Consider the following 23,129-nt stretch of genomic DNA (forward strand, 5'->3'; position numbering starts at 1 on the left):
AGGGTTTCCTTGTCTTTTGGTTCTGGGGCCTCCCTTATGGCTTGTACAAGATCATTTTTTGGCAAGATACCTTCTGCTGTTAAGACGTGCCCCAGATATTCAATCTTACTTGTCATAAATCTGCATTTGTCCTTTGAGACAGTCATGCCTTTCTTTTTGATAACATCCAACACCTTATCAATTAGCTTTAAGTGATCTTGTTCAGTCTCTGAATGCAAAAGAATGTCATCTTGAAAGGCTTCCACCCCTTTCATTCCACCAAACAGGATGTTCATAAGCTTTTGAAAGACACCAGAAGAGGATGCCAAACCGAATGGTAGTCTCACATACCTGAATGCTCCGTATGGTGTTATGAACGTAGTTAACTTTTTAGACCTTTCGGATAGACAAACCTGATGGTATGCAGCTCTCAAATCAATTAATGAGAAAAACTTTGAACCTGATACTGATTGAAGTATGTCTTGGATTTTTGGTAGGGGATGTCAGTTTACAATTATGTTTCTGTTTAACGACCTCAGGTCCACACACAACCTGATGTCCCCAGTTTTCTTTTTCTTAGAAACAACAATAGCTGAAATCCATTCAGATTCATCTGCTTCCTCAATTACTCCTTCTTTTATCAATTTCTCTAATACCTCCTTCAATTCTTTCTTTATAGACAATGGAACGGTTCTTACTTTATGTTTACATGGTATGGCACCTTCTTTCAATTTAATGTCGTGGTTAAAACCTTTGACACAACCAATTACATTTTTGAACACCTCTTTATGTTTGTCAAGAGTGGCTGTTAAATCTACTTTATTCTCCTCTATGCTCATACAATTCACCCATTCCTCTCTCAAGATAACAGGGTCTTTAGCTCCAGGCACCAAAATAACTCCCAATTGGGCTAGATCTCTCCATCCCACTAATATCCTCCCTTTTTCTGACACATAGATTTTAGTTTCGATAACTCTTCCCCTGAAACTGACAGTGTCATTGAAATATCCTACCATATTTATATCCTTCTCGCCAAAGGCTTTGGGGTTTACATCTGATTCTATGAGCGTAACATTTTGCCATTTTTCATCAAAAAGAACATCTGAGATGGTTGTTATGGGTGCCCCAGAATCCGCAGTGAACTTTAGCTCAACCTCCCCAATCTTTACATCCCCAATGGTACCCTTTATTTTACCATCCTCCAGCTCAACATAAAGAACAATGTTTGCACACATTTCTTCATCAAAATTTCCTACAGTGTTTATGCTCATGCTATTACTCATTCTTTTAGTTTTACATAAGGTAGAATAATGGCCATATTTCTTACATTTGACACATTTCTTACCGACTGCAGGACAATTCTTGTAATCAGCTAAGTGCTCATTAGATCCACACCTGAAACAACTTAATTGCTTACCTCCTACTTTCCTTTCCCCCAAATTTTTCTCATATGTTTTACCATCACCCTTCCTTTTGTCCTGTAAATAAAATACATTAGTGTTATTTCCTGCAAGCGACAATTCTTTAGTAGACACTAGCGATCTCTCGATTCCCCTAGCTATATCTATGACTTCTTGCAAAGTTGGCCTTTTGCATGCCAACAACCTCTCCTGTACCTTTTTCGTATAACAATAGAAAACAATTTGATCTCTTATGTACACATCTGTCATTTCTTCATATTCACATTCTACAGCAAGAATTCTCAAACAAGCAATATATTCATCAACTGTTTCCCCTTCTTGTTGTTTCCTTAGAGCAAACTTATGCCTTGCGACCATAATGTTGTTCTCCTCATCAAATTGTCTTTCTAGCCTTTTTAAGGCTTCCTGATACTCATTCAGAGGTATAAATGTTCCAGGAGGATTCTCATATTCGGGCAGGCTGTCAAAAACGTCTTGCCCTGCTTTTCCTAATAACCCAAATAACAATGAACACTTCCTTTCAGCGTCAAATGCTTTTCCATCTATAGATATTATATAATTTTCAAAAGCTCTTATCCATTTCTTCCACTTCATCGTGGGTTTCCCAGGCTCATCTAGGAAACGAGGAGGTGCACATATATTATTGCATTCAGCCATGTTTTCCTTTGGTTTATTTGTTATTTCCCACAAATCAGCCTTTAAGTTTAGTTGGTTATATACAGTTTTCTCATATAACCACTTGTTAGAGATATTTCATTTCCTTTTTATTTCGTGTTCATTTCCCAAATACAGCTTTACTGTGTAACAACGTTCTGGACTTACTTGAATATCTTCTTTTATTCATACATTAAGGGTTTACGTTTTTATTCAGCACAATGTTCGCTGTGGCGTTCGTCAGCTCGTTATGTGTTTACTCTGAGGCAAAGTCAGTTCCCCAAAATGGCCGCACGCTGCTCACGCTTGATGACGTGTATTGTTACAGTCCAATCAATTGCCAGTATGTTTATCCCGGCATGCTTCACGCGATACAGCTGAGGTGATTTACTGTGCCTTCAGCTGTTGCCTGACACTGACAGGAATGCGCGCCAAAAACGAAGCAACGCCAACAGCCGGTTTAAACGTTGATTACATTTGCCGTAGCGCTTTATTTTTCTTGCGATTTACGCTGCCAGGTTTACTTCATGCTCACACAACAAATCGATTCTCGATGTTTTTTGCAGCGCTTACTTTAAACACAGCCAACTCCTTAGCGTTATGAATCGCTACTATAATACAAGCAGCGGAGCTTTTCTTTCAGACGGCACTTATATTCACAACATGTTGTACTTACTCCGAGAAGCTCTCCGTCTTTTATATTTTTATTTTCTTTTCTCGCTCTTTAAATTGATTGCAGGCTTCTTAAATAAAACCCGCTTCGTTATGATGTTTTCTTTATTTATATTCACCCGCAGGCCCTTCACTGTTCCGCAGTCCTTGTCGCCAATTGTAGTGTGACAGATAAGACAATCACAAGGGGTGTTGTCATAGATACTTTATTCCATAACATAAGGGCCCACAGGGAGCGGAAAGAACAACATCAGTCACCATCGGGAGTCAGCTGTCATCTAACGACAGTTACAATGACGTCATATAAATACACAATGAACGTTCCATGATGACACCGGGTGATGTCAGGTCATGGAGAAGGAAAACATACTATGAAAGATAACCACCCACACAATGGCCAACACTATAACATGTACCAAGTAAGTGCGGGCGCGGCCCGGGGAGGGTAAATTAGCCAAATTAGGAAATTGCCTACAATAACTGAAGCAGTCGGGTGGCAGCTCTTGTAATGAGAAAGAAAAAGGCTGTGGTATAGGTTACACCGCAAGGCCTATCAGGCACACCTCCAATGCAGCCCTAAGAGTGGGACAAAGCAGAGAGGCTACGTCAGGGCTCAAAACGTGCTAAAATCCACAGGTGGGGGACCAGGAGATAGGTAGCTGGTGGGATACTGGTTCTCCCTGACCCGCACAACGGTACCATGGCGTCAAGAGAAACTAAAGAAGACGTTCAGTAGAGAGTCAGCAGCAGTACGATCTAGCACCCAGATAGCATCACAAAAGGGAGCCATAGATAAGCAATAAGAAGGCAACCAAGACCACAAAGCCCTTAAACGGGACTCAGAAGGTGTCACTCCGGTGGCGGGACCCCCAAAAAGCAAGATGCTACACTCTTCTAGGCAAAAGGATTCGCCAATTGCAGGGCCGTAAACAGGTCATGACCATCAACAAGCTGTGGAGGTCAGAATAAATAAGGATATAAAAGTCGCACACAAAAGGGTGTACTGAGTAAAACAAGGTGTGCATAAGAAAAATTAAAGACAATCTGCGTAGCCTCCGCGGAACTCAGATGGGGAAAACAGACAAAGCTCAGCCTAAAATCACACTTGAATCACGCAAGAACACAAAGGCGACCAGCAAACCACTGGTTAATATGGAGGAGCAGAACAACTCTGCAGATAACCTTGCATTCACTCTGGCAGCAATGCAGAAGACTCTGCAATCAATTGATGGCTCTATAAGAGAACAACTGTTGTTATATGATGAATATGCAGAAGATTAAGTCAAATAAAGGTTCAAGAGGCAAAGAGCGAGAGCATATGGAGATGGGAGTCGATCGGGTCATGCACTTGCTCAAAAAATACAAACAAAAAGTGTGCAACAAACAATCATACAGATAACTGATGATGATGGTATACCGTACTACGATGTTAACAGTATTTCTCAAACCTTCGCAGAGGCATACCGTAAAATGTATGCTACTCGCGAAACTGCCAGTGCACAGGAAATAGTAGTCTATTTAGAGGACATAGCATTAGCTTGGTTATCAGATGGCCAAAGAGAATACTTAGCTCAATCAATCACAGAAACAGATGCTACCGAATGGCAAGGCATCTGGGCCCGATGGGATAACGGGCGATTCTTATAAAGTATTCGCCGAGCTGCTCAGCCTGCACTTAGTGTGCATGTATGAAGATGCATATGCTAAAAAGTCACTACCATCCACCCTATGAGAAGCCTTGATAGTGGCGTTGATGATGCCTGATAAGCCACAAGACAGATGGGACTCCTACAGATCACTGTCGCTAATAAATACAGACGCTAAAATACTGGCTAAAATCATAGCTACTAGATTAACAACGCTAATGCAAAAGATAGTACTGCCAGATCAATCTGGTTTATACCAGAAAGATCAACATCACACAATATTCGCACTATATTCGCGCTTCAGCATCAGCTCAATCCAGAGTTGGAGGCAGCAGCTGTATTGTTAGATGCAGCCAACGCCTTTGACTCTATAGAGAGGGCCTATTTGTTCATCATTCTACAGAGAATGGGTATGCCAGAGATATTAATACAATGGATACAGCTACTAAATACCGATCTAGTGGCACGCATTAAGGTCAATGGGCAGGCTTCAGATCCGATTCATATACAACCCGGCACAAGGCAGGGGTGTCCGCTTTCCCTATTACTTTTCAAATATGGCACTTGAACCTCTGGCATGCAAAATAAGACAGAAATACGCACACACAGCATTAAGGTTCCATCAGCGGCCAATAGGCATATCATTATATGTGGACGATATGGTACCCAAAGTCTGTGACCCCCAAAACATCCTATCACCGCTGTTGAGGGAGTATATCAAGTTTGGTAGATAATTTGCTGTAAATTGCAGCAAATCCACTATAATCACACGTACTGAAGGCACCCACGCATGTCTGCTGGAATTCTCGCTCGCATGGCAGAGAATGTCTGCTGGAATTCTCGCTCGCATGGCAGAGCGACGAAATAAAATACTTAGGTATATGAATTCACAGGGACCCAACGGAAGTGGTTCAGAAAAATTATGGGACTGCAATAGACCACCTAGATACACAGGTGAAGAAGTGGATCCAGCACCCTTTGACGCTGGCATACAGGATATCCATAGTCAAGATGGTCATACTTCCTACATTTCTATATTTATTCAATAACATTCTAATAAACCTACCCACATTTGTCTTTAAATCAATCAATCAATCATCATATCATTTGTAAAGCGCACTACTCACCCGTGAGGGTCTCAAGGCGCTGGGATGGGGGATGCTGCTACTGCTCGAAAAGCCAGGTCTTGAGGAGTTTTCTGAAGGTCAGCAGGTCTTTGGTCTGCCGTAGGTGGATGGGCAGGGATTTTCAGGTCTTGGCAGCGAGGTGGGAGAACGATCTGCCGCCTGAGGTCGCTCTTCGGAAGCGGAGGACTGTAGCGAGGGCGAGGTGGGCGGAGCGGAGTTGGCGAGTGGGGGTGTAGAAGCTGAGTCGTCTGTTGAGGTACGTTGATCCGGTGTTGTGGAGTTCCTTGTGTGCGTGGGCGAGGAGCTTGAAGGTTATCCTCTTGTTGACCGGGAGCCAGTGCAGGTCACTCAGGTGGGGTGTGATGTGTCTGCGCCGAGGGATGTCGAGGATCAGGCATGCAGAGGCATTCTGGATGCGTTGGAGCTGTCTCAGGAATTTGGCCGAGGCTCCTGCGTAGAGGGCGTTTCCATAGTCCAACCTGCTGCTGACAAGGGCCTGGGTGACTGTTCTTCTAGTTTCAGTGGGGATCCACTTGTAGATCCTACGGAGCATGCGGAGGGTGTTGAAGCAGGAGGAGAGCGCGTTGACTTGTTTAGTCATGGAGAGGGTGGAGTCGAGGATGACCCCTAGGTTGCGTGCGTGGTCAGTGGGTGTTGGAGCGGTTCCCAGTGTGGTCGGCCACCAGGAGTCATCCCAGGCCGAAGGGTTGAATCCGAGGATGAGGACCTCCATCTTGTCCGAGTTCAGCTTCAGTCGGCTGTTCCTCATCCATTTAGCAACGGCCTTCATTCCTTCGTGAAGGTTGGTTTTGGCGGTGTGGGGGCCCTTGGTGAGGGAGAGTATCAGCTGGGTGTCATTGGCATAGGAGAGGATGTTGAGGTCATGCTGACGGGCGACGTGGGTGAGCGGTGACTTGTAGATGTTAAACAAGGTTGGGCTGAGGGATGAGCCCTGGGGTACACCGCAGATGATCTCGGTGGCTTCGGAGCGGAAGGGGGGAAGGTGGACGCTCTGTGTTCTGCCAGAGAGGAAGGAGGTGGTAAAGTCCAGGGCCTTCTCTAGGATCCCAGTGTTGTGGAGGCGTGTTCGTAGTGTGTGGTGACAGACCGTGTCGCAGGCGGTTGACGGGTCCAGGATGATGAGGGCCGCCATTTCTCCGTTGTCCAGCAGGGACTTGATGTCATCGGTTGCGGCGATGAGAGCAGTCTCGGTGCTGTGGTTTCTGCGGAACCCGGACTGGGAAGGGTCCAGGATGTTGTTCTCCTCGAGGTAGCGGGTCAGTTGTTCGTTGACGGTCTTCTCGATGACCTTTGCCGGGAACGGGAGCAGGGAGATGGGCCGGAAGTTCTTGAGGTCCTTGGGGTCCGCCTTGGGTTTCTTGAGTAAGGCGTTGATCTCGGCGTGCTTCTGGCTCTCCGGGAAGGTTGCTGTCTCGAAGGAGGTGTTTATGACTTTCCGGAGATGGGGTGCGATGGATGTGCTGGCTTTGTTGAAGATGTGGTGTGGGCATGAATCTGACGGAGATCCGGAGTGGATGGTGTTCATGATCTTGATGGTGTCATCGTCGTTGATGTTGGTCCAGTAGAGCAGGCGGTTGGTGCGGATGCTGGTCGTGGGGGCGGAGATCTCAGTGGTTGTCGGGGCAGTCGTGGCGTTGAAACTGTCGTGGATGTCTTTGATCTTGCGGTGGAAGAAGGTGGCCAGCGAGTCGCACAGGTCTTGTGAGGGTGGGACGTCGCTGGTGTTGGAAAACGAAACAACTATGCCCCTGCACATGTACACATTCAAAAGTCCTTAATCACGCTGTGCGTTTAGTGCTTTAGAAAAGAATTGAAGATATTAGCATGTGCTATGGAACAATAAACAGAAGTGTCTACACCAACGAAATTTGATATCCATCTATATATCTCTAACCAAGATTTATTGACTCTCGAAGAGCTATTTGTGTTTGCAAATTGATGCTAATATCTTCAATTCTTTTCTAAAGCACTAAACGCACAGCGTGATTAAGGACTTTTGAATGTGTACATGTGCAGGGGCATAGTTGTTTCGTTTTCCGTTTGTGAAGATCAGCTTGCTGATCGTCCTGTTGGAGCGGTTCTGGGGGTAATACCGCTCGCCTCATTGCCTACACTCAGTAACAATTGAATCCATCATCTTGTGGTAACCCGGGAGATGCGCCTATGTAATCTGGAATATATAAATACCTCTTAGTTGCTTGTGTCGCTGGTGTTGGAGCTGGGGTTGGAGAGTTCCTTCACGATGTTGAAGAGCTCTTTGCTACTGTGCGCGTTGTTGTCTAGGCGGTCTTTGAAGGAGGCCCTTTTGGCGGATCTGATGAGGTGATGGTGTCTGCGGATGGCATTCTTGTGGGCGGCGTGGCTGTCCGGTGTTCGTTCACGGAGCCAGATCCTCTCCAGCTTTCGACAGGTATGCTTGGAGGTCCAGGAGGTCTTCAGTGAACCACCTGACTTTCTTGTTGGTATGATTGTTGGAGGGTTTCTTGATCGGGGTGAGGGTGTTGGCGCAGTCATCGATTCACTGTCTGAGGTTGCGGGCGGCGGTGTCGGGGTCAGTATGGTCGGCGGGTGGGCTCTGGGCGAGGGTGGTGGTTAGCTGGTCTTCGGTGACTTTGCTCCAGCAGTGGTGAGGCATCTGTTGGGTGCAGTGGTGCGTGGTGGGTTTCTTGAAGGTGAAGTGGATGCAGCGGTGGTCGGTCCAGTGGAGTTCTGTGGTTTGGTTGAAGGAGACGTGGGGGCTTGCCGAGAAGATGGTGTCAAGCGTGTGACCGACAGAGTGGGTGGGTGTTGTGACGAGTTGTCTGAGTCCGAGGTTGGCTAGGTTGTCGATCAGGGTGGTGGAGTTGGTGTCGTCATTGTTCTCGAGGTGGAAGTTCAGGTCCCCGAGGAGGATGTAGTCCATGGAAGCGAGGGCGTGTGTGCTGACAAAGTCGCCGATGGAGTCGCTGAACTGTGGTCGGGGTCCGGGCAGTCTGTAGATGAGGGTTCCTCTGAGGGTGGTGTTGGGGTCAGTGTGGATCTGGAAGTGCAGGTGTTCGGCGGTGCTGAGGGTGTTGTCGGTGTTGGTCGAGTCTCTGAGAGTGTTCCTGTGGACGATGGCGATTCCTCCTCCCGCTCTGTTGGTGTGGTCCTTGAGGGTGATCTTGTAGCCTTCCGGGACGGCTATGGCTATGTTGGGTGCTGAGGCGGGGTTCAGCTAGGTCTCCGTCAGGAAGGCGACGTCTGGGCAGGTTGAGTTGAGTAAGTTCGAGAGTTCAACGGCATGTTTTCGGGCGGAGCGGGTGTTGAGAAGGATGCATCTGAGGTGGTTGGGTTCTTTCCTGGTCGGCAGCATGGTGGGGCAGATGCTTGTGAAGCTGCAGTTCCGGCAGGTGAAAGCTCCATGGGTGCACTTCGGGGCGGCCAGGAAGCAGGTGTGTGATCGTCCGGTGTTGAGTGCGTGGAGGGTTCTAGCATCGTAGCGGTGTCGGGCGTTGTGGCGTTTGTGGTGTCCAGGGGTCTCGGCGCTAAAGAATTACAAACAAGGATAGTCAGGCTAATATGGGCCGGGAAACAGCCAAGGATAGACTGGAAGACTAACCCTGCTGTACGAGCAAGGGGTGATTCACAACACCTGATATGATATTATATTAATTATGCACACAAGCGCAATTCACACATTACTGGTACCACCCAGTACGGTACTTACCACTCTCAGCGGTAGAAGAGGGCAACACGTATCCAATCCCACTATGCAATATATTAACCCAAAAACGCACAGAAATAACACGTAAAGAAATAAGTACAGTACAGGCTACAACAGAGGCATGACGCAAAATGGGTCGGATGGTGCAGAAGCTACCGCTATACACACCAGCGCTACTGTTAGCAAACCACCCATCAATATCTGTAATGCAAGACAAAGGAAGCATTGAAATGCTGCCGTAGGTAGGGGCGAGTACCATGGTGGAACTATATATAGATGGGAAATTTATAGATATTGCTGATCTGAATTACATAAGCAACCAAACACTATTATTTTGATTCACCTACCACTGGTTGTAAGCAGCAATTAAGGCACTGTACCCAACTTTCCCAATGGAGCCGTCCACACTGTCACCATTGCAAATGATCATTAAAGACACCACGAAAAAGCATATAGTTGCCAGAATGTACCGAGCAATGCAAATAGAGCTGGCGCAGGACACTACCAAAGCACAAGAGCGATAGAACCAAGTGCTAGATGCACCTCTAGATAAGGTTGAATGGCAATTCTGCTGCACGCTAACAAAAATGCTCACACCGAATCTGCATCTATAACATTACAAATGCCTACACCAAGCATATCACACACCTGCAAATATTGATATGGTCTGAGGGCGGATGCTAACTGCCGAAGATGTGACACAAGAGATGCTGATTTTATGCACGTAGCATGGCATTGTCAGGAAATTAGAAAATACTGAGAACAAGATGTCAAAATACTATGGAATATCATGAAATGTGATCTAGAAAGCTCAGTTAAAGTTTGTGTGTTAGGCTTATTAAACCAACTACCACCAGCAAAGAGGAAGCTAGCTGCAATAGCCGTACTGCTGGCTAAACATAGAGTGGCAATAAACTGGGACAGCAAACTAAAACTTACATGACAGAAATGGATAAAAGACATGGTGTATTGTAAAGACAATCTGAAGGTATGCGAAGAAGAACTGCTTGTAATGTCACGGCCAAAAAACTTCTGGGAGCCACTAACTGCATTTTGGCTTGAAAACCCGAACATTATGAACCCAAATAAAGTGCAATCCGTAACCAATCGAGAAAGTGAGGTGGCCAATATGTCAGAAGGGACTAGGGCCTAGATGTAGGTTATAGCAAATTACCGAATGGTAAATACCGAATTTTACCGATTCGGTATTTACTAATCGGTAATTGCTTTGTAGGTAAAAAATTCGGTAAACATACCAAATCGGTAATTACCGAATCAGTATTTGCCATTGATTACTTTGGGCCTTTAAGCCAATAGGATTCAACAGCAAATACCGATGGTAAAAATACCGAATTGCCAAGGGGGACAGGGTGTCACTTTGACACCCTGTTGCCCCCCTGTTTCTGGCTTGTGTGCCATGTGACACACATACATGGCCTTAGGGCATGTCTGTGTGCCACATGGCACAGGTGTACAGGCACAGATGTGCATGTACACTGGAATTCGTTATTTACCATGTAATTGTATTACATGGTAAATACCGAATTGGTAATGGCCAGTAGCACTGTTTTCAGTGCCACCTACATATTGATTTACCGATTCTGTAAATTTACAGAATCGGTATTTTACCGAATCGGTAACTTTACCGATTCGGTAAATATACCGATTCTGTAAATTTTAAGGCCCCTACATCTCCATTTGTAAATACCGGTCGGTAACGGCCGAAATCGGCCGTTACCGACCGGTATTTGCCGACCTACATCTGGCTCTTAATTACAGTACCTGTAAACATGTGATGTACACTGGGATGAAGAGATGTGATGTGACTCTGTAATGTTATTATTTGTAATACTGAAAAAGCAATACAACTAAAAAGTCAAACAAATGAAAAATTTGGAAGGACAGTAGGTATTTAAAGCAGTGTGCCATTTGTCTCAGTTCCTATGCGCCCTCCTGTTCCTATAATCGATGTCCCCGACTTTGGTAATTTCCTGACAAATGTTTCCTCTTTGTAGCTCTCTGCCATTGATATTTTCTCCTGTCATGAATCAGTTGGTTCTGCTCCCTCTGATGCCTGCCACAGACTCTGGGTCATGTGTTGACATATGCTCCTCCACATTGTGAGCATTTGGTGCAATGATAGCAGTTCCCTCCAGCTGCTCATCTGATGGTATCTTTGGTGGTTCATGTGGCTTGGCCTATATTTGCTCTATCCCAGCAAGTGGAGTTAGAGTAGGTAGCTCACAGTAACTAATTGGTTTTCTTAGCGCCCAATTCCACTTTGCTACTCAAGTGCCCATGATCTTTTCTGCTAGATTGTTTCCCTCTCCTGCATGCATTTCTGCACCTTTTACTCTCTATTGCACCAAACTCTGTCATTTGCATTGCCAAGAGAGGATCCTTTCTGAGTGTGGCACTGATGCTTCATTTCTCTCTCTGCTTCCCCTGTTCCACTTAAGCCAGTTTATCTCTCTGAATTCAGCATGGAAGTTCTGAGAAGACTTCTGGGAGGAGCTCGTGTAGTCTAGTGAGGATCTAGTGGCAGTTTCTTGTAGATATGCAATATAATGCTCGGCTTGCGGTGATGGGAAATAGGAAATACGAGAGTCCCTTGTGCAATGACAGGAACAGAGTCGACCAATGACCATCTTCACCCTCGAAGTCTGTGTGGGAACATCGATGGAAACATTTTACAGAGTCACCCACTCCCAGGTGGCAGTACTGTCAGGCTGTCCACCCAGGCTCTAATGTAGCCTGGGTGGAGAACATGAAAAGTGTGCATGAATGTTTAGCCTGCCCAAGAGGGCCACCCAAACATTTATGCGCACTTAGGAGGGTGCCACCGCTCTTCCCCCTGTGCTGCTCAGCCCCACCTTGCAAAGCTGCCGCAGCACAGAAAAAATAAAATGATAATAACATTAAGTTATTATAATTTTATTTTTCCTTTTTTGCCGTGCTGAAAGGCAGTGGTGAAAAGCTCCTCTGCCTTAGCGGAGGAGCCACCCAGCAATCTCTCGGGAACAATCCAGAAGGTTAAGGAACAAGCCAGAAGGTTCAGGAACAAATCTGAAACTTCTGGAACAAGCCAGTAAATAGACATTACCAGCACATGGCAATCTACTTGGAACAAGCCAGAAAGTTCAGAAAACAGCCATGTGATGGTGGTAGGCATCTTTTATTTCAGAACGGTATAAATACCACTTCCTTGGACCAAAGTCTATGCTAGACAGTTTGGTCTGGGCTGTTCCCATGGGGCACAGGGTCAAGACTTATTTGCATATGGCTGGGTCTAAACTTGGGTGGCGTAGTGGGCAAAAGAAAAATGGATTTAACCCAGAACTTTTGACTGGGGGGAAAATGTTTGCATTGTCAGCATTCCACCCATCATTTGGTTGCTGCAACACGTTTCGCCCTAAGTGGGATGAGTATGCCCAGAAGTGGGTCCCTTGCTCACTGTGCCACTGGAATCATGCTAGCCTGGCTGAAGAAGGGTGACCTACCCTGAAACCGGTCCCAGGATGCTTGTTTCAGGTCCAGGGAGGACCTGGCCTGGCAGTTCGGTCTGGACTGTTCCCATGGGGCACAGGGTCAAGACTGATTTGCATATGGCTAAGTCCAAACTGGAGTGGCGTAGTGGACAAAAGAACAATGGGTTTAACCCAGATCTTTTGACTGGGGAGAATGTTTGCATTGTCAGCATTCAGTCCATCATTTGTTTGCTGTAACACTTGTTGACCTAAGTGGGATGGGTATGCCCAGACGTGGGCCCCTTGCTCACTGTGCCACTGGATTCAAGCTAGCCTGGCTGAAGAAGGGTGGCATACCCTGAAACCGGTCCCAGGATGCTTGTTTCCGGTCCAGGGAGGACCTGGCCTGGCAGTTCGGCCTGGACTGTTCCCATGGGGCACAGGGTCAAGACTGATTTGCAAATAGCTGGGTCTAAACTGTGGTGGCGTAGTGGGAAAAAAAACGATGGATTTAACCCAGAGCTTTTAACTGAGGGAGAATGTTTGAATTGTCAGCATTCCATCCATAATTTGTTTGCTGCAACACATGTGTTGGTGGTTGGCATCCTTGATTTCAGGACGGTATAAATACCACTTCCTTGGACCAAACTCCATGCTAGGCCTTCGGAGTTCCAGTGAAAGCATCACCCATGTTTCTCCCACTAACCCAGTTTCCCTGCGCATCCAGTAAATCTTCTTCCTCTGTGAACCTTGCACTTTCTGCAGAGAGTTCTCAACAATCTGCAAAAGTTAAAAGAGACAAGATAAAGCAAAGTACATTTAATGTTTACCTCCATCATGCGTGCATCGAAGTCAGGAATTTGAGACTTAGGAATCATGATTGAGCATCAGTAAAAGAACTTGGTGGACAAAAATGCAAAATACTAGGGGCCAGATGTACAAAAGTTAATTGCATTTCTTAACAGACTCAACCCATAAAGAAATACAATACTGTCTTTCAATGTGTATAAAGGCTCACACGAGATCGCAAAATGCAATTTCTACCCAGTAGAAATCGTATTTTGCGATTCCCTAAATAGGAAATCACAAATAGCGATTTCCTATTTGCAATTTCCTAAGCACATGTACAAAGCATTTTCTAAATGTGAAATGGACATTTAGGGAATGCTATGACCATCAACTCCAAGCCAATGGTAGCTATGAGCAATTTAAAAAAAAGCACCCAAAATGCATTTTTTAAAGAACCATGTAGTGTGCACATGCCACTAGGGCATTTGTGTGCTTTACGTGTGCACCACTGTTTTTTGGGGTACATCCTGGGGGGACCTTAGGCCCATAGGCACCCTTGGTTTTATACTTCCTAATTTGCAATTTCTTACCAGAAAATTGCAAATTTGGAAATGCAAAACCATTCGTACCTATGGGCCATTAGGTTTTAGCATTTCCTAAATAGCGATTTCCTAATCCTCATGCATCTCCCATGCCAGGCCAGTTATCACAGGTTAGACAATCTCTTTTCAGTAATCGTGGTATCTGACAGATTGCCTAGTCCACATTGATCTATCTGGCCTGAGCGATGGAAACCAACCGAGTTTTAACTACTATTTTGGAAACCATCACTACTTTGCATCAAGAAGTACAAGTCTCAAGGAATGGACTTTTTTTGTTTTTTAAGAGTTTTATATAGCACAAACTAGACCCGATAAATCGGGTATCAGAGCGCTTTACATGAGCACCAGTTTAGTTACAGATGGACACATTCATTTTTGTTAAGCGCGTGGAGATTCGGTGATTTGCCCAGAATCACAGGATGTTGAGCTTCGTTGCCAAGATTCAAACCCGGTTCCCAAGGTTCAAAGTCGACGCTCTAGCCGTAAGGCTACATCCTCTCCCCATTAGAACAATTCAGAGAAAAGTGACAGGTTTGTCTTGTCAGAGTAAAACTCTGACAGGTAATGGGAGAGCTGGAGTAACTCTAAAACCTTGGACACTGCCTCCTCCCTTTGTAGATTCTGGAACATTGCCTAATCACACAACTACTTATTCTTGTTCAAGGGGTGGAATTCAGGGTGTGGCATCTCAATCTTCTTTTCCCTCACCTGCACAGAATAGTTCCAGTTCTATTCAGGATCTTCAACCACCCGCAGTTTCATTAGCAGTCCTGAAACGTTTTATGAAAATTTCAAAGACATTTTGGGATTTTTATTAATCCATGTAAGATTTACCTTTTGTGTAAACCAACGCCGTTCCATGATAAACAGACTAAGATAGCTTTTGTGGTATTCTACCTGGGAGTAAATGCAGCTAGTTGGGAAATTCCTATAACTGAAAGAGATGACCCAAATCTGTATAATTTTACTAAATTCTGTGAAGAAACAAAAACCTATTTGACAGGAAAACCAATATTCTCTACTATGCAGAGATTAAAACACTCTAAAGCAATGGTTGTAAGATCTTTTAACTTCCATTACAACCTTTAACAGATTGGTAGTTCTTTCTTTCTTAGATTTTATAGAGCACCCTATACCTGAAGGTGTCAAAGAGCTTTGGGAGACCGTACATAGCAGTCTATAGTAGTGCAGAGGATGACTAAGGGGTCTGGGAAGAAAAGAGCCCCATTTCCAGGCGTTTTTTAAAAACAGAAAAGGAGTCAAGCACAGAGATGTCGGGGGAAGGGTGTTCCATAATTTGACAGCGGCCCCCAGAATAGAGCGACCACCCCATCTGGCCATCCTAAATCTGTGAATTGTTGCCTGTTTACGGAAGGATGATCAAAGTACTCTGCTAGGAGTGTACAAACCAAAGAGTGAATTAAGTTAGCTAGGTAAATTCTGATTTAGGGCTAAGAACGCCATGCAGAGAACTTTAAAAGCAATCCATTTTTTGACAGAGAGCCAGTAAAGGGAGCAAATCCCGTCCCTGACCGAAAGGAATTCTGGACAATTTGGAGCTTATTGAGGCAAGAGGTTTTAATGTTACGGTATAAAGAATTGCAGTAATCCAGTAGTGAGGTGACCGGAACGTTGATGACAGATTGGCACAGTTCCATTGGAATGTATTGAAAGATCTTCCTCAGGGTCCTGGTAATAAGGAAGCAGATGCTGGTGGTGCAGCTGACCTAAGTGTCAAAGCTCAAGTAGTTGAGACCAAGTGGACAGTTAGGAAGAGAGCTTCGCTTTCTGTCAAGGACTAGGGAGTGAACAGAAATATGTTTTGGCTGAAGTTGTGAATCTTCTGGATAATTGTGAGCAGTTGATAGAGTTAGCTGTACAACATGATCACAGCCTGTTATAACTACAAGGAGATAGACCTCAACCAGATTCTAAGGTCCTTGGGTACGACCGAACAAACCTGTAATAGATGAATGGAGCAAAAGTTCAAATGGTGTAGACTAGAGCCAATGCAAATTAATGGAATATGGGGTCCTTTCACCACAGAAGAACAAGAAAAGAGAAGAAGACTAAATTGTTGAATGTACTGTGGGAAAGGAGGGCATTTTATAAAGGATTGTCGCGCAAGGACCAAATTAACTGAAAGTAGAAATCAGGCAGTGGTGCTAAGTGGTTCCAATATCAAGGAGGCTTTGGAAAACTAGCTCTCTCAAACACGATCGAGGTCCCTCATCCTGGAGAGGCCTTTACTGAAACCTCTGTGGTGTTGGCCAATACCCAACCAAGATCTGTAGATCATTTGAACATTAGTGTCCAAGTTCAGTTACCAGGAGGTAATGAACTAGAGATTCCTGTTTTGTCAGATTCTTGGGGTTCTGGGAATTTTAGTGATCAGAAATTTGCCATAGAGGTGTGAATTCCTTGTATCAGGAAATATATACCAGAGCCAGTCAAAGCATTGGACAGAATAACTTTGACAACAGGACCAGTTCGCTACCATACTTGCCCAGTAAATATGAGAATTGGTGAGGATCGTTTTGAATGTATTATATTTGATCTGATTGTTGCACCACGATTTAGGTTCATATTTGGAATGCCTGGAGTGACAGTAAAGAATAAGTATCCTCTGCCTCTAATGCCGGTGTTGCTGAATAAGTTGAAAAGGGTGATGATCTTGACTAAGTTGGATCCCTGAGGTGATTGCCATTTTGTTGTTGTCCGTCAGGGCAATGAATGGAAGACCGTGTTCGGGACCACATTCTTCCTGTGCGAGTATCAGGTCATACCCTTCAGACTCTGCAAAGCCTGGGTTGCTTTGCAGTATTTCATAGACGATGTACTGCGAAGATATTTAGACATATTTTGAATTGGCTAAATTGGTGACATTTCATCATAATCAGATATTGTTCAGTGACATATTGGTCATACGAAAGCCACTTTGAGTCAATTAAGAGAATAACGACTGTTTGCAAAACTTGCCAAGTGCCAATTTCCCACCTCAGAAATAGAGTTTTAATTGCATATCATAAAACCTAAAGGCATAAGAATGGAGGAGGAAAAGGTGTCTGCTATAGTATCACAGTTAAAGAGTTGTTGACTATAAAACGTGCATCTGAATAATGATGCCATTATCTGATGGGTGCCAGAAATACCATTCCATTCATTCGGACCACTGGAATTTACCATTTTTTAAATAAGCCAGGGCCCTTACTCCTCTGCAACTTCAATGGTCCTTATTTTTCTCGGATTTTGACTTTGTCATAAAATACTGTTGAGGTCCTCAGAATGAGAAGGCAGATGCCCTTTCAAGATCTTGTGTCACTTCAGTGGAAAACAGACAAGATCTAATTTTTGAACCTCAATTAAGTCTTCCAAAGTCAGGAATGGTTTGTAATAAGGTGATGCTCATTGAATAAGCTAATTTCTTCTTGTGTCCTATTCTCTAATTCCCCTTGGTGTTTCTCCAGAATGAGTGCTGTGTACAACTCGGTTGGTTGATCATCAGCGTTGTGAAAGGACAAGCATTGTAAATCGATCATGCTGGGCCAGTTATCACAGGTTAGTCACTCTCTATTCAGTGGTGTCAGTCCCTTGAAGACGTGAGTATTATGTGTATGCAATGGTGGTTCTAGATTGTGTGGTCTGGTTAGACTCTGCTTGTAAAAACACACGAGAGTACTGGAGCAAAGGGATTATCTGTGGCATTTGGATCAGTAACCAGTTAGCGTTCTGGCTTTCGAGATCAATGGCACCAGAGAGAGTGTGGATGTGTTAATGTGTTTTCTATCACACACTACAGAGTGTGACTACAGGGAGGCACTTCTGCTTGCACTCCAGTTTCGGAGATACTCGTGATGATACTTGGTAAGCGATACAACATGTGGCCTCACACTTTTTTTAACTGCACTTTACTTTGGGTGTTGCTAACTAGTGGTGGTGACTAACATGAACTAGTGTTGGTGGTTTGCCCATAAAGATGAGTAAATATGGGCTGTGAGAGAGACCATATATGCACTGTATGGATGCCTCCTAAGGAGATTGAAAACCCTCATGGAGGGTGATCAGTATGTAGGTATCGTTCCGTAGAGAACAATACCAATGTTTTTTTTATGGGAAAAAGCATTGTGTTGTACTTATTTATGTTGTTTGTCATTACATAGAAAGTGACAAATAAAGGCATAACAAATTGGATGAATATACCCTCTTAACTTCATTTAATTTATAGGGCTATGGAAGTAAATGGGAATCGCTAGTCCTGAGGAAGGCAGAACGACCCGGTGAGGGCGATAGTTTGTGGCCGATACATGTCGACAATATGAGCAGTAAAGAGGGATGAAGAGGCACTAAAAACCCTCTGGGTCAGTCCCCATTTGAAACCTTTTAATCCTATCTAGGGAATCCATGAAAAAAAAATAGTTTAGGGCATCTCTGAGATAGTTGTATTCTCTACCTTTACTGTATTTTTGTTCTGCTGTTTGGTTCCCAATATATTTGTTTGGACTGTTTTCCCCAATTCTTTTGTTCCATCCCAAACATTGGTCTGCACAGGGATGTTGTTGCAGCCCTATAATGAAGCATGCCACTGTTAGTGGGTGAGGGCATTTTAAAGAAACCTTGCTTTTTTCCAATGTGTTATCTCTATCCTTACAGAAAACTCACATTAACTCATTTTCCTCTTTTTGTTGATAAAAGAAGTCTACATTGCAAACATATTTATCAATGAGAACCCAAACTACAGTTTGAAATGAATCTCATGTAGAATATTATTCGGGCAAGATGCATTTTTCCTGTCAAGATTAAGGATTCAACTAGAGCATTACAGTCCACCCTTGGGGTATTGGTAGGTGTATAATTAATAATGGCGAACAGTGAGGTCGGTGAGAAAGTTCAGCATTCCATGTTATTAATGTAAACCTCAGCAGGAAAAATGTTTCAGCTGTGGATTTTATTATTCTCTGGGCGCATCTCAGGACAGAAGTCATCTGGATGTTCATTACCACTTTCCCCAGCAGCATCAGCAACATTCGCTGCATCATCACTAATTGTGCCAAGCCTTTCATTACCTTGTCTCTTTCACCAGCTGACATTTGACCTTTGTTAGTCAGTGGACGCTCCATCTTCACCTGTCACCAGGGACAGTTTCCTTTCAATTTTCTCTGTGCACCACGCTTAATTAAAGGGGTTTTCGAAAACATTCCAGGAAAGCGAAATACTCCAGATTTCTTTTTCATGTTCTGAGCTGAAGGATAAAAGCAAAGAATCAGATTGCTTTGTAAAAACACATTTCAACTCTCTTCAGAATCTGCCTGAGAACTCCAGAGCTTAAACGGTGATTAGATATTTACTCAAAATGAAATATCTTTTAAGACTATCGTGTCAGTTCCCGACATTTTTTCCACAGAAGACTCTATTTTATAAAACTCATTTAATAGAAAGTCGGTGAAATGCATTTCAAGCAATTGGAATGATGTGGTGGTGAGGAATAGTGAAAATATTAGAGCTATGAGCACGTTTGAAAGGTCAAGGTTAAAGATAGGATCAGGGTCAGATTGGTTTCAACATGAGTCTAATTTTTTTATTTAGTTGGGAATTTTGTAAAGGGTTATGTATCTCTTTTCTGTTACTTATTATTGCTTGACTGAGGCATGAATGTATTCAGTGTACATCAAGAAAGGAAAACTGGGAGGCTAGATTCCTGTCAGACAGGTAACTTTGTACCAAATCATTAAGATTATTGCTAGAGTTGTGTGAGAAGTAGGTGGGGGAGAGGGAAGTGAACAAAATTAGGTTCTGGTCAGGCTCAGGTTTATGGTCAAGACTAAGTTAGGCCCATTGTAAAAATTATAGACAACACTAGCGCGTAAGTCAATGCTAATGATGTGACTGTTACGGTAAGGGATAGGGTCAGTGTTATAGTTATACCAAGATCATAGATAGCACTGGAGCATGGGTCTAAGAGCTGGATGTTCGAGGCTTTTTTGAGGTCCCTACCAGCCAGATTCGCAGATTCATAGCTATAGTTTGGGTTAGCAGAGATAGGAGTTCCTCAGATATTTCATCATTATTAACTCAAGTCTAAACGAAACTTTGCAAACCTATTCTTCCTTCTACATTGGTGGATGATGTAGTTTTGCAGTGATTGGTCAAGGGTGTGCAAAGATAAATGGTGGGGTCCCAATAAGTTGTTTTAACCAATGGATTTTCCATAGACTTGAATCCCACAAAGCAAAAAAATGGCTGAACAGATTTACATGAAATTTGATAGGATTAGACAGTATGGTGTGCAGCTCCTTTTGCATACTACAGACAGCCGCGGGCCGTGGAGGGAGTTACGGTGGGGCAGGGAGGGGGAGGGGCAGTGTGGAGGGTACTAAAAACCGGCATATGGATAATTGCAGGTAAGTAAACAATTTAATTAATAAAACGAATTTGGTAGTGCGCCTTGCATCGCAAAATGCAATGCAGTGCGCGCTACGAAATTTGTTTTATTAATTAAATTGTTTACTTACCTGCAACTATCCATATGCCGGTTTTTAGCACCCTCCACCCTGCCCCTCCCCCTCCCCGCCTCCCTGCCCCACCGTAACTCCCTCCACGGCCCGCGGCTGACTACAGGTAAGTATGTTTTAAGTTATAAGTCATTATAACTTAGTGATATCTGTCGTTGCAGTATTTTCATGAAATTTCATGGTACTTCATGGTATTTCACAGAAGTCCTGTGGTATATAGTGATGACAAGTCATTATGCAATTGCCTTTACAAAAGTTAAAGGCAGCCATGTTGTTTTTAGTCATATTTTGCCTGTATTCTGTGTTTTTTTCTAAGCAGTAGGTAGTTATTAAGTTTGATATATTTCATTACCTTTTACAATTTTATTAAAGTATTGATATGTATGGAAAAAAATGTATATATAGTTTTAAAAATGTACTGAGCAGTGGAGGCTCCACTAAGGCGGAGGACCGTCACCCCAATGCTTTTGGAATAGTGTAAAAGAAAAAAGAAAATGATAATAAGAGAAGTTATTCCTGTTATAATCATTTTATTTCTAGTGTCAGCCATGTTGGGCAGGGCGAGGTGGGGTGGGGCAGGGGTCCCGTGATGTTCGGGAGGAGGAGTGGATGCTGCACTCCAAAGTGTGCATGACTGCTTGGCCGGCCCTCTCGGGTCGGCCAAACAGTCATGTACACTTCGCATGTTTCCACTCAGGCATCATTACACAGCCTGGTGGGGAACATGCCCGACCTCCCATTCTCCATCCGAGTGCAGAGCCACTGCATTTAGACCAATCGTGGGGATTGGCTTAGCGGAGGTAGCCTGTGTGGTTCCTGGTTATGGCCAGAGAGATGACGAGGGGCGACTGAGGAAACGCAGCAAGGAGGGTAGTGCATTTTTTGTTTGTATTTTGTAACCAACCTACCCCCACACATTCCCCGTCCCTCCACTCTCTTTCCCGGACAGCCGTTGCTGATACTGAGGACTGCTTCAGGTGTACCGTGGTACCTAGAAAATTTAAGTATACACTGTTATACACTACAGTATATTTTCTATTTTTAACATATTTAAATCTTCGCAAAAAAGTGTAAGGAGCACCATGGTAATGCTTACAAATTACAACGTTACTTAATTTTTTTTAAACACATAGTTCTCCCTAATCTGCAGTAAAAATTGTGTAGGAAATTAGATATTAGTTATATGAAATATATTTCTCTAACTAGCAACAGTTTAAAAAAATGATAATATGTAGGGCACCAAAACACACAAGATGGACGGAATGTGGCACAATGGCATAACATTCACCCCCAGTCACAGATCTGGGTTGAATCCATCGTTATTTTCCTCACCAAGCCACCCCAGTTCAGACATGGCCATATGCAAATCAGTCTTGACCCTGTGCCTCATGGGAACAGTCCAGACCGAACTGCCAAGCCATGTCTTCCCTGGACCGGAATCAAGCATCCTAGGACCCGTTTCTGTCTATCAGCCGTCTTCAGCCAGGATAGCTTGACTCCAATGGCATAGTGAGCACCGGACCCACGTCTGGGCATACCCTTCCCACATAGTGTGAACAGCAAAACACACAAGATGGTGGATGGAATGTTGCACAGTGGCAAAACATTCACCCCCAGTCACAGATCTGGGTTGAATCCATCGTTATTTTGCTCACCAAGCCACCCCAGTTCAGACATGGCCATATGCAAATCAGTCTTGACTCTGTGCCTCATGGGAACAGTCCAGACCGAACTGCCAAGCTGAGGAAGCCGGAAGGCGAAACGCGTCTGTCGGGGGTGAGGGGTTTTCAATAAAGAAATACGGAAAATGGATACCAGTGTGCTTGCCGTTTTTGACTGAAGTATGTGGATATATATATATATATATATGTATATATCGGCTCCAAAAAAAACCCTCCAACAGGTGAGGAAGCGGCCGCACTCGCGTGGTCAGTTGAAGAAAATTACATTTATTAACGCACAAACAGGACGCGTTTCGGCGAACGTGCCTTTTTCCCCTGTGTATATATATATATATAGAGAGAGAGAGAGAGAGAGTATTTTAAAAATGATAACTTTAACACTACTTACAATGTTCACAGATACTAGCAAAAATCATAATTTACACCAAATAATCTATTGTCATGCCACATTACAGCTACATCCATTAACACATTTTCAAACTACATCTGTTTCAATTATCACACTCCACTGTACACCAATGCATTCGATGCAACTCCACTGTATGCTACTCCACTATATGCTATTACACTCTAGGCACCTCCACTCTATGTCACTCCACTATTCACCATTCCACTCTACACGAATCCACTTTACACCACTCCACTCTACCCCACTTCACTATGTGCCACTCCACTCTACACCACTGCATTTTATGACAAACTAGTGCATGCCACTACACTGTACACCCCTCCATTCTACACTACTCCACTGGACACTATTCCACTGTACACAAAGTCACTCTATGACACTACATTCTCTGCTCTTCCCCTATATTCCACTCCACTGTATGTTACTTCAGTGTGCACCATTGCACTGTACACTATTCCTCTGTACG

The sequence above is a fragment of the Lissotriton helveticus genome, chromosome 8 (assembly GCF_964261635.1).
Source record: "Lissotriton helveticus chromosome 8, aLisHel1.1, whole genome shotgun sequence".
NCBI lineage: Eukaryota > Metazoa > Chordata > Amphibia > Caudata > Salamandridae > Lissotriton > Lissotriton helveticus.